General features: G+C 41.5%; 1 protein-coding gene across 1 annotated transcript in view; it reads right to left on the reverse strand.

Annotated features, from left to right (window-relative positions):
- The window catches only part of ST8SIA1 (ST8 alpha-N-acetyl-neuraminide alpha-2,8-sialyltransferase 1), a 175461-nt gene that overhangs the window by 72610 nt on the left and 90555 nt on the right, over window positions 1-12296 (reverse strand). The window lies entirely within an intron of this gene.

The following is a 12296-nucleotide window of genomic DNA, read 5'->3' on the forward strand; positions in this document are numbered from 1 at the left end:
CAAATGAATTCTACTCCCCTATTTAGATGCACTTTCATTCGTTCATACAATCAGTCATTCACTCAACAGACGTTGCTGAGCGTTTCCTATGCTAACTGTTGGGGATAAACACAAAGACAGCGAAGTCACAGGTCTCAGGATTCACAGTTTGGGATGCGAGGAGAGTGTGAATATATAAGCTTATGTAACAGACCGTATTGTGAAGGTGACCTCGCTGTACAACAGGAATGTTTCACATGAGGTGTAGAAGCCAGAGAGGGACGAGAAGGCACGTCTGTGAAGCCGACTCAGGGAGAGCTTTCTAACTTGAGATGAATCTTTAAGGATGAGTAGGATTTTGCAGGCAGGGAGAGCAGCATCAACAGAGGTGCAGAAGTATGTTGAGAGCGAGTGCAGTGTTTATGAGCAAATGCACACTCTGGGTCTGTTTAGAACTTAGGAGCGACTCAGGGGCAAGTGACTTGTATCTAACCAGGCAGCATGTGACTTTCTGCAGACATTGACCTGGACTGCAAAGAAAATGTCCCATGTACCTGAATGTTCCCTGGAGTGCTATTTATAGTACCAGGGACTATCAAAACCCAGTAACAGCCCTGGAAGTGAAATGTGACATTCAGTCTCTTTTAGCTGGGTCAGCAAGAACCACCAGCACAGCATTTCCTGCTTGCTGAAACCAGGCACAGTGGCTGGCAGTCTCTGGCGGAAGACCTTACATCTGTATAAAACAACCATGACCATATTAAGTCACCACTGTTGATGAATCTGAGGGCATCATATGGATTACACCAAAAGAATAAATGATTATATGACCATATGCACATAGGTATAAATAATTAAAGCAGAAAAATGAAATTCCAGGAATGTACATAGTCACTGGGAGCTGAGGGGCACTCAGCAAAGCTCAAGAAGGAAATTTAACTTCCTTGATTTCTAGTTTGTAAAAGGAACAGGCAGAGCTCTGACAATAAAGGTAATGAAGATACAGCACTGAAACTGCAGTGTTAAGCATATGCCTGCAGATGGAAAGGCTTTCCGGAGACTGTCCAGTGACCTCCAGAGCAGGATACAGAGAAGGAGGGTCAGGAAAAGGGCTGCACTCCAGCTCTCCCGGATGAGCCAGGATGATACATGGCATTTTTCTCACTCACTCCTGGGAGGAAGATTTGAATCAATACTAGAAATACACAAGTCAGATCTGTAATTTGCTAGATGTAGATTAAGGTATTTATGCTCAAGTTAACTGCCCTTTTATTCCACAAATATTTACTGAGTTCCTACTATGTTCCAAGCACTGTCCTGGGTGACCAGGATATAATAATCCCTGTTCACAAGGAGGTCAGATTCCAGTGGAAAATGGATGATAAAGACAAATGAATAAAATAAACAGAATATCATATGGTGGAGAGAAAGAAATCACTGGCATGAGAAAATCAGGAAATACTTTTGAAGAAAACCTGCCATTGAACTAGGGTGGTCAGGAGATATGGAAGCAAATCCCTTGAAAGTGAGGGGGTAGTGAGCCTTTCAGGTACCTGGGGGAGTCGCTGGGGCAGACATGGAAGAGGGACATTCCTGGGTTTTAAATGAAGAGAAAGAGGTCACTGTGTCTGGAGATGAGTAAGCAAGGGACAGAGGAGAAGAGATCAGAGACTTAGCTGGTAGGAAGGTTGGGGAATAAATTCTAAGGGCTTTGGAGGATACTGTAAAGACTCTAAGTTTTATTCTCAGATGAGAATCAAGTCAAGGTAGGGTGAGCAAAGGAGTGGCATTCTGTCATATTCTAGAACAATCACTCTGCTGCTGGGTGAATAGGCTGCAAGATGTCACGCACAGAAAGAGAGACCAGTCTCCTGAAATGACAGGCTAGAGATTATGGTGGCCTGGGCTAGAGTCAGAGCAGTGGGGGTGGCAAGAAGTAAGCAGATTCTGGAGATGTTTTGGAGGAAGAGCTGACCAGAGCTGCAATGAAAATAGGATAAGGGAAGAATCAAGAACAATGCCAAGGCCGGGGCTCAGACAACTGCAAAGAGGGACTTGCCGTTTACTGTGACGTGGACAATAACAGAGAGGCAGGTCTGGGTGAGATGATTTGGAGTTCACTTTTAAGGACATAAAATATGAAATCTCCATAAGCCATTTAAGTGGTGATGTCAAATAAGCAGTTGAATATATGAGAATACAGTCAGGGAACCTATTTCTCCTGAAGATAGAAAGCATACAATTGGTATTTAAAATCAGAGGACTACCTGGTGAGCGAGTTTAGACAGGAAAGAGAGGAGGTCTTAGATCTGAATCTCCAGATGCTCCAAGAAAGAAATTAGGAGACTGAGAAGAAATAGGTAAAAGACACTGAGGAGTGGTCAATGGAGGAGAAAAAAAAAACAGGAAAGTAATGTGTCTTAGAAGTAAGTTTTTTCTTTTTTTAAAAGTAACCTAAAGATACTCAAGAAGAACAGGAGAAAACTGCAGCAAATGCTATTGATAGATTATATAAAATAAGAGCTGAAAATTGCCATGGGATTTTGAACACAGAGGTCAATGGTAACCTTCACCAGGACAGATCTGGTTCAGAAGTGAGGATGGAAGCCTGATCGGAGTACAGTGAGTAATATGTGGATATTTGCAACTATTCTTATATAGTTTATATGAAAAGTACGGTCTCACTCATGCTCAACTAATATTTAGTTTGCTTTGTAAAAGTCAACTTAAGCCCCACTTCCAGACCCCCACCCCACCCCCGTTGTTAAGGAAAAGTCCCTGGACCAGATTGACTGGCAATCTCAGTTTTCTGAACAAGAATCTGGGCACAGAACATGCAAATCTGGAAAGCAGTAGTAACAGCATAAACCTGGGCACAAATACTACCTCCTAACTTCCAGATTTTGGGACCCCTTGACATTTCACTTCCTGTCTCTAAAGAGGGAACATCCTGCATAGGATTACATGAAACGACAGAGGTAAAGCATTTCACCAAGCTACTAGCATGGTGGTTCCCCCATTACCCTTCCCCCTCTTCTTTCACCTTTTTCCTTCTCCTAGCAAGGTTACTGACTTGTTAAAGCCGCAGAATACTCAGATTCCATGAGTTTTGGGGAATATATGGTAAAAGAGTGATTCTCAAAATCTGTCTTAACACAGATGATCTTATGGCAGAAAATTTACCTATTTTCTATGGTGTTTACCTATTTGAGGTGACCCTAGTGGTAAAGAATCTGCCTGCCAATGCAAGAGACGTCGGTTTGATTCCTGGATCGAGAAGATCCCCTGGAGGAGGAAATGGCAACCCACTCCATTTTGCCTGGGAAATCCCATGGACAGAGGAGCCTGGTGGGCTACAGTCTGTGGGGTTGCAAATGAGTCGGACAAGACTGAACACACACACATACATATGTAATCTTCCTCTATGTATAAAGTGAAGCCACTTAGTCGTGTCTGACTCTTTGCGACCCCATGGACTGTAACCTACTAGGCTCCTCTGTCCATCGGATTTTCCGAGCAAGAATACTGGAGTGCGTTACCATTTCCTTCTCCAGGGGATCTTCCCGACTCAGGGACTGAACTAGGTCTCCTGCATTGCAGGCAGACACTTTACTGTCTGAGCCACCAGGGAAGCCCCTTCTGTATGTATATATGTATATAAATATATATACTTTTCAAAGCCTTTGAACTGAAGTCTGGTTGAGGAGGAAGCCATTTATGAGTTGGAGGTGGTAATATTTGCTTACTTCCTCTTCATTTGGTCAATACTGGCCCTCACACAGCAATTTCATTTCAATAACTATTTCTCCAGTGCCCTGAGTGCACTCTTCAGGGCATTGGCAGCAGCAAACAGAAGAGCTCACCAAAGTTTAAAAAGGAAAAACTTAATAGGGAAAATACTGTGAATTTTTTTTTAACTAATTGAGATAATACTACCATTATTCTATTTAAGATGCAGAATATCTCATCTTGGCAATGGTCAATGCTTATTAGAATGATGTGTGAACAAGGTGTTCTCCATTTGGTTGTTTATTACACAGAAAGGGGGGCTTCCCAGTTGGTGCTAGTGGTAAAGAACCCACCTGCCAACGCAGGAAACTAAGAGATGTGGTTTCAATCCCTGGGTTGGGAAGATCCCCTGGAGGAGGGCATGGCAACCTGCTCCTGTATTCTTGCCTGGAGAATCCCATGGACAGAGGAACCTGATGGGCTACAGTTCATAGGGTCACAAAGAGTAGACACAACTGAAGCAACTTAGCACATACGCATCCACACAGAAAGAACTGATAATGTTTTGGATAGTCCATTTCCACATAAAGATTGTGATTCTGTTAAGGAGTATTTTTATTAAGGTACTAACTTCATTCTTTCTTTTCAAAGGTATCTCCTTGCATCCATGTAAGAAAATATCTACTAGATCTGAGAACACAGCACTATGCTACAACACTCCTCGTGCTAACCTTAAAAGTACTACTCTAAATGAAAGACTGGATTAGGCGAATTGATTACAGCCATGGGCTCAAAATATTGCATGACCACCAATTCACCTTATAAATCTTTGTCCACGTTTTTTCACCTATCACTCTTCCATCTGTTAATGGCCATCTTCTTAATGACTATATTATATTAACCATCTGGATTCAGATTATGGTTTGCCAGGCCCCTCAAACTCTCAGTGCTTCACTGGAAGTCAGGCATGATAATAACCATTCCCATCTGTCTCTCAGTATGATTATGAAAATTAAAAATGAACTGAGGTGTTGAAACTTCTCAGAAAACTCTGAAATCCTATATAAATGAGATTAGTACATTACTAAACACTAAAAAACTAAATTCTCTGGAGAAAAAATATCATTACATTGCTGGATCCCTACTATTACACGTAGTTTATCCTTGTGTGAGGGGCTTGCTATTTCAAAGGTTTTATATAGATTTTAAACAAAGCACTTTTTATCATTGGCCCTTTGAGGGTGTATCTACTTGACCAAAAAGTTTTTTTTTAATAATTATTTATCTTATTTATTTATTATTTTTACTTTTGGCTGTGCTGGGTCTTTGTTGCTGTGCACGAGTTTTCTCTAGTTTTGGAGAGCAGGGACTACTCTCTAGGTGCAGCACACCAGCTTCTCATTGCAGTGGCTTCTCTTGTTGCAGAGCACAGGCTCCAGCATGCACAGGTTTCAGTAGTCACAGCACACGAGCTCAGTAGTTGTGGCTCCCGGGCTCTAGAGCACGGGCTCAGCAGCTGTGCTGCACAGGCTTAGCTGTCCTGCAGCACGTGCGATCTTCCTGGACCAAGGATTGAACCAGTGTCCCCTGCATTGCAAGGTAGACTCAACTACTGGATCACCAGGGAGCCCAGTCAATGAGTTTTTAAATGCACATATTTGTATGAATCATTCCAAATACCATATTTTTTTTTTTGCTCACTGCTCTACACACAAATTAAGAATAGATGAGATGATCAACAGCTTGCTCAATAAGCTAATTATTTATATTTAATCCGAAGAGTTCTGTTGAGCATCCAATCTACTTGAAACAGTGTCTGCCCTAAACAGTGGCATTTTCTTAACATCATAATGGATATATTATTTTATTTATTTTTAAAATATATTTTATTGAAATACAGTTGATTTACAGTGTTAACTTCTGCTGTACAGCAAAGTGATTCAGTTACACATATACATACATTCCTTACTTATATTCTTTTTCATTATGGTCTGTCACAAGATACTGAATATAGTTCCCTGTGCTATACAGATGGATTTTGTTCTTTATCCATACTGTGTATAATAGTTTGCATCTGCTGATCCCAAACTCCTACTTCATCCCTTCCCCATTCCCCCTTCCCCTTGGCAACCACAAATCTGTTCTCACGTCTGTGAGCCTGTTTCTGTTTCGTAGGTTAAGTTCACTCGTGGCGTATTTGAGACTCCACATATAAGCAATATCACGTATTTGTTCTTCTCTGTCTGACTTACTTCACTTAGTATGATCATCTCTAGGTCCATCCATATTGCCGCAGATTGTATTATTTCATTCTTTTTTATGGCTGAGCAGTATTCCATCTTCTTTATCCATTGTCTTTTGATGAACATTTAGGTTGTTCCCATGTCTTGGTTATTGTGCATAGTGCTGCTATGAATTTAGGGGTGCACGTATCTTTTTGAATTATCACTTTGCCCGGACATATGCCCAGGAATGGAATAACTGGATCACATGACAACTCCATTTTTAGTTTTTTGAGGAATCGCCACACTGCTTTTCACAATGGCTGCACCAATTTGCATTCCCACCAGCACTGTAGGATGGTTACCTTTTTTCCACATCCTCTTCAGCACTTACTGTTTATAGATTTTTTCAATGGTGGTTACTCTGACCACCGTGAGGTGGTACCTCACCATAGTTTTGACTCGTACTTCTCTAATAATTAGCAATGTTGAACATCTTTTCATGTGACCATTGGCCATCTGTATGTCTTCTTTGGAAAAAATGTCTATTTAAATCTTCTGCCATAATGGATATATAATTTAATCTCCAAACTTTAAGAACAAACACAAATTCCACCACTCTCTAAATAAGAGTCAATTAATGAAGCCATTCAGAATCTTGCTTCTGAGATTACCTCATCCTCATCACTGTCCATAGCCTACACTCTCTGTGTCTCTTCTTAAATAGCTCTGATGCCTGGTTTGCCTTTAATTCAACAATTATTTGTTGAGCCCTGTTAAGGAGCAGGAGCTGTTTTGAATTCTGGAAAGGGACTGATGAACAAACCTGACATATATCTTGCTCATGGAAACAGGAAACAAAATTTAACAAATAGGAAAGTATAGAGTGTTATATAAGGTTAAGAAAAAGATCTTTCTGAGGAAATGACGCTGGGACCTGAGGACTACAGTTTTTAGGCATAAGAAAGACAGTTGAGATTTCTGGCCTATTAGATAATCTTCAGTTCTGTTCAGGTCAGTTGCTCAGTCGTGTCCGACTCTTTGCAAGCCCATGAATCGCAGCATGCCAGGCCTCCCTGTCCGTCACCAACTCCCGGAGTTCACCCAGACTCATGTCCATCGAGTCAGTGATGCCATCCAGCCATCTCATCCTCTGTCATCCCCTTCTCCTCCTGCCCTCAATCCCTCCCAGCATCAGAGTCTTTTCCAATGAGTCAACTCTTTGCATGAGGTGGCCAAAGTACTGGACTTTCAGCTTTAGCATCATTCCTTCCAAAGAAATCCCAGGGCTGATCTCCTTCAGAATGGACTGGTTGGATCTCCTTGCAGTCCAGGGGACTCTCAAGAGTCTTCTCCAACACCACAGTTCAAAAGTATCAATTCTTCGGTGCTCAGCTTTCTTCACAGTCCAACTCTCACATCCATACATGATCACTGGAATAACCATAGCCTTGATTAGACAGACCTTTGTTGGCAAAGTAATGTCTCTGCTTTTCAATATGCTATCTAGGTTGGTTATAACTTTCCTTCCAAGGAGTAAGCGTCTTTTAATTTCATGGCTGCAATCACCATCTGCAGTAATTTTGGAGCCCCAAAAAATAAAGTCTGACACTTTTTCCACTGTTTCCCCATCTATTTCCCATGAAGTGATCGGACCAGATGCCAAGATTAAAAAAAAAAGACAAAAATTAGAGTCGCTGATGTCTTATGGCATGAATGAAGGTAAAAAGACTTGTTACAGGCTGGAAGACTTTTTCAGATAAAAACCACAAATGCCAACTGTGAAAATATTCCTGGCTGAGAATACGACTTTTGACAAAGGCTATTAAAAACTGAAGAACTTAAACCCGGTTCTTCCTGCCTTACATAAATAGCTCCAGAGGATCCAGGAATGGATTTTATAATTAAATGAATAAAAGCTTTATTTGAAAAGTGAAAGTCGCTCAGTCATGTCCAACTCTTTGCGACCCCATGGAATTCTCCAGGCCAGAATACTGGAATGGGTAGCCTTTCCCTTCTCAGGGGATCGTCCCAACCCAGGGGTCTAACCCAGATCTCCCGCATTGCAGGCAGATTCTTTACCAGCTGAGCCACAAGGGAAGCCCAAGAATACTGGAGTGGGTAACATATCCCTTCTCCAGCGGATCTTCCCGACCCAGGAATCGAAGCGGGGTCTCCTGCATTGCAAGTGGATTCTTTACCAGCTGAGCCACCAGGGAAGCCCTTAAAAGCCTTATTTAACAAGTCATGTCCAAAGCCAAGTGCCTGACTTCTGCCTCCTCCTCATGGGCAATCCACACAAGACAACAAAGTAGTAAGACACAGTGACCACGATCACTTACTCCTCTTCCATCCCACAGACCTAACTAGATGTCCTGAATGATAATTACACTACCTCTGTGGAGGACTGAGTCGACCACCATCAATCTCTAAAACTCTTAGGAGCTTGAGCTGGCCTTGGGAAGAGGGGAGGAAGGACAGGCATGGGAAAAAAGAAACATGCAAACCATTTAATATAGAAAGAACTGGGCTAAAAAATGTTGCCGTTAATTATTCTCACGGGAATATAGAACATTTCAGTAAGAGTGCCTCTGACTGAAAATTAAGTTACAACAGTCTTGGAGAGAGAGGGTAACTTTTAGGCATTCAGTGTAAAAAACTAGCATCACACACTGATGTAAACTCAGAATCAAAGAATAAAAAGTGTTCTACAGAACCACGGTAGGGCAAAACTGAGGACTAGGTTGCAGGCTGTAATGTCTCTACATCGAAGTAATAAATATAACTAACTTTAAAGCCAGGGGCTTCCCAGGTGGCACTAAGGTAAAGAACCCACCTGCCAATGCAGGAGCTGCAGCAGACACGGGTTCAATCCCTGGTCAGGAATGTCCCCTGGAGAAGGGCCTAGCAATCTACTCCAGTGTTCTTACCTGGAGAATCCCATGGACAGAGGAACCAGGTGGGCTATAGTCCATAGGGTCACAAAGACTCGGACACGACTGAAGGAACTTAGCGTGCAAGCACAACCTTAGATCTAGGCTCCAGTACTCTTGCCTGGAAAATCCCATGGATGGAGGAGCCTGGTAGGCTGCAGTCCATGGGGTTGCTAAGAGTCGGGCATGACTGAGCAACTTCACTTTCACTTTTCACTTTCATGCATTGGAGAAGGTAAGGGCAACCCACTCTAGTGTTCTTGCCTGGAGAATCCCAGGGATGGCGGAGCCTGGTGGGCTGCCATCTGTGGGGTCGCACAGAGTCAGACATGACTGAAGCGACTTAGCAGCAGCAGCAACAGCAGCAGAAGTAGGAACACCAGGAAGTCAAAAAGTTTGAAATCTTGTAAGTGTCCCACTTAGATTCTTTCTACAGTGGAGTTCAACCAGAAATAACTTAGGCTCTCAAAAGGTGAGAAGCGGCTCTGGGGTGCCTAGCATTAGGAAAATTAAGTAACAGACTGAATTAGATTAAGCAGACTAGTGGCCAATTAAAACACTTTAATATCAAGAAATTTCTGTAAGCAATAAACTTGTATGTTTTTGATAGACAAGGAGTAGATGTATTAATATAGGATGCTTGTGAGAGATGCAAATGGGCAGGCAAGGGGGCTCTGCCCCCAGGATTAAGTGGACTACAATTTTATAATCAAAGGGAAGTGAGAGAGGGGGAAAAGACCACCTTCTTTGAGAAGATTTCAGGCTTACATCACTAGGTCCTCCTTTGAATTGAGCAGGAGAGTGTTTGACCCTATGAGGTCAAACTAGAATTACCATAGTGCTGGGCCTTGTGACATTTTTCTTCCACCTAAAGGCCTGGGGCATATTTTGTGCTTTTACTTATGGCTTTATAGTTAAGCAAGCCAGCTTCTGAACTTGTATTTTAAAATGCCCTCTTGCTTTTGAAGATGGCAACAAAAGACACCACTGTTTCAAGTTTAATATAGGATACTTAGGTTATTATAATTCTCACCATACTTCACTGATTCAATATAAGTTTCTCAGACTCACTGAGTGATTTTCACTTACCCGCTACTCTAGATTCTTCCTCGTCTAGCTTTCTTCTCTCCCTCTTCTCTCCCTCTTTCTTCTATCCCTACTGTATCTATAACCTCTATTCCTCACCTTGTTGCTTTTATACTTGGAGGGAAGGGGAGAAATGCCATAAATATTTCTGAATAAACATGGTTTCATAAACAAACAAAAAAAGATGAGGCTGTCAAGCGAAATTTTGTTGGTTTTGTTACGCACGTAACTTTACACTGATACTTTTAGCTAGAAGAGTTGGCATTTCTATTTTCACAATTCAAGGGAAATCTTTTTTGTTACCTTTCAAACTCCTCTTTGATAGGAAGGAAAAGTAAGTCTTCCTTGTCATGCAGTTGTGTTTTCAAGCTGGAAAATTTACCAAATCTTTCAGTACTTAGAACACCGTAAAGTGCCATGATTAAGAAGAATAATCAATGTCATTGTTGGATGTGGGTCTCAAGTTCTAATAGAAAAACAGGGGGGTTCGATTTGCAGCCCTTTAGAATGGCCTGAAAGGCTGTCACTAGATGTCAGCTGTTATTACTCATGAAGTCAAAACATATGCTTGCCCTTACTTGATGAAAATATCAAGTTTTTGTCCAAAAGAAGATGAACTCACACCTAACTGCAGTCCAAACCATTCATTTCTATGTACCCTCACCCACATATCCACATGGACTCCCACATATAATTATGCTTCACCCACACACATAATTTAATTTCTCATCCCTATGTTAATTATATCCTCAGTCTAAGCATCTAAATACACCCCCTGCCTCACATCTAATTACAGCCCCCCCTCTTATGAATGTAATTATACCATTCAGCCACCCATCTAATTATGCCCTCCTTGACGTATTTAATTGCACTGCCCTGCTCAAGGACCTAATTACATTCTAACCAGTCCATCAATTAAGCCCCCAACCCTCCAACCGTATTCTTCAGATGCACATCTCTTTATCTCTGTACCCCACTTTATTATTTCAACTAGAGACTGCCAACTTCCCACAAGCAAATTCCTAGCAAGTATGGCACCAAGATAAACATGCAAAATAATGATGCATGTTCAGATGCAGCTGAATCAAAAGCAGCTTTGGCGCTTTCAAGTAAATAAGCTTTTCCGGTATTCGTTTTTTCAGTTTTATTTAGCCAGGCCCTTGGAAGTCAAAATTAAAATTTCAGCTGTATTTTTTTTAAACTTTGCATGCTTAAGCATTTTTGTGATGAAAAGATCTAGTAATTAGTTAATTTATTTCAGAGACAAATGCTTCTCATTACAGATATGTAATTATTGAGCCCTTTAAAAAAGCATTACCCCAAATTTTGCCTGGGGATATATATTTATAAATACTAATGATAGAATATTTGCACATCCCTTCCATTTAAAAAAGGTTAACTGTTCTTCAATTACACAAAATGAATTTCCAGAAAGCTGTTGCTAAGAGCTGTATTCCCCATTCCACTAATAAAATTATGATTATAAAAAGACTAGTTCACTATTAATAGTTCTGCTACACAGGATGCATCTCTGGAAACTGAATGATGTTGAGTATTTATATGTGCTGTACTGTGCTGAGTTGCTCAGTCTGACTCTGTGACCCCATGGACTGTAGCCCACCACCTCTGACCATGGGATTCTCCAGGCAAGAATATTGGAGTGGGTTGTGATGCCCTCCTCCGGGGTATCTTCCCAACCCAGGGATCAAAACCCAGGTGTCCCGCACTGCAGGCAGATTCTTTACCTTCTGCGCCACCAGGGGAGCCCGAGTATTTATATATGCAAAAGTAGGAAGTCAAGAAACACCTGGAGTAACAGGCAAATTTGGCCTTAGAGTACAGAATGAAGCAGGGCAAAGGCTAATAGAGTTCTGCCAAGAGAACGCACTGAAGATAGCAAACACCCTCTTCCAACAACACGAGAAGACTCTACACATGGACATCACCAGATGGCCAACACTGAAATCAGATTGATTATATTATTTGCAGCCAAAGATGGAGAAGTTCTATACAGTCAGCAAAAACAGGACTGGGAGCTAACTGTGGCTCAGATCCTTATTGCCAAATTCAGACTTAAACTGGAAAAAGTAAGGAAAACCACTAGACCATTCAGGTATGACCTAAATCAAATCTCTAACAATTATATAGTGGAAGTGAGCAATAGATATAAGGGACTAGATCTGATAGACAGAGTGCCTGATGAAATATGGATGGAGGTTCGTGACATTGTACAGAAGACAGGGAACAAGACCATCGCCAAGAAAAACAAATGCAAAAAAGCAAAATGGTTGTCTAAGGAGGCCTTACAAATAGCTGTGAAAAGAAGAGAAGTGAAAGGCAAAGGAGA

This window comes from Bos mutus, chromosome 5 (assembly GCF_027580195.1).
Source record: "Bos mutus isolate GX-2022 chromosome 5, NWIPB_WYAK_1.1, whole genome shotgun sequence".
NCBI lineage: Eukaryota > Metazoa > Chordata > Mammalia > Artiodactyla > Bovidae > Bos > Bos mutus.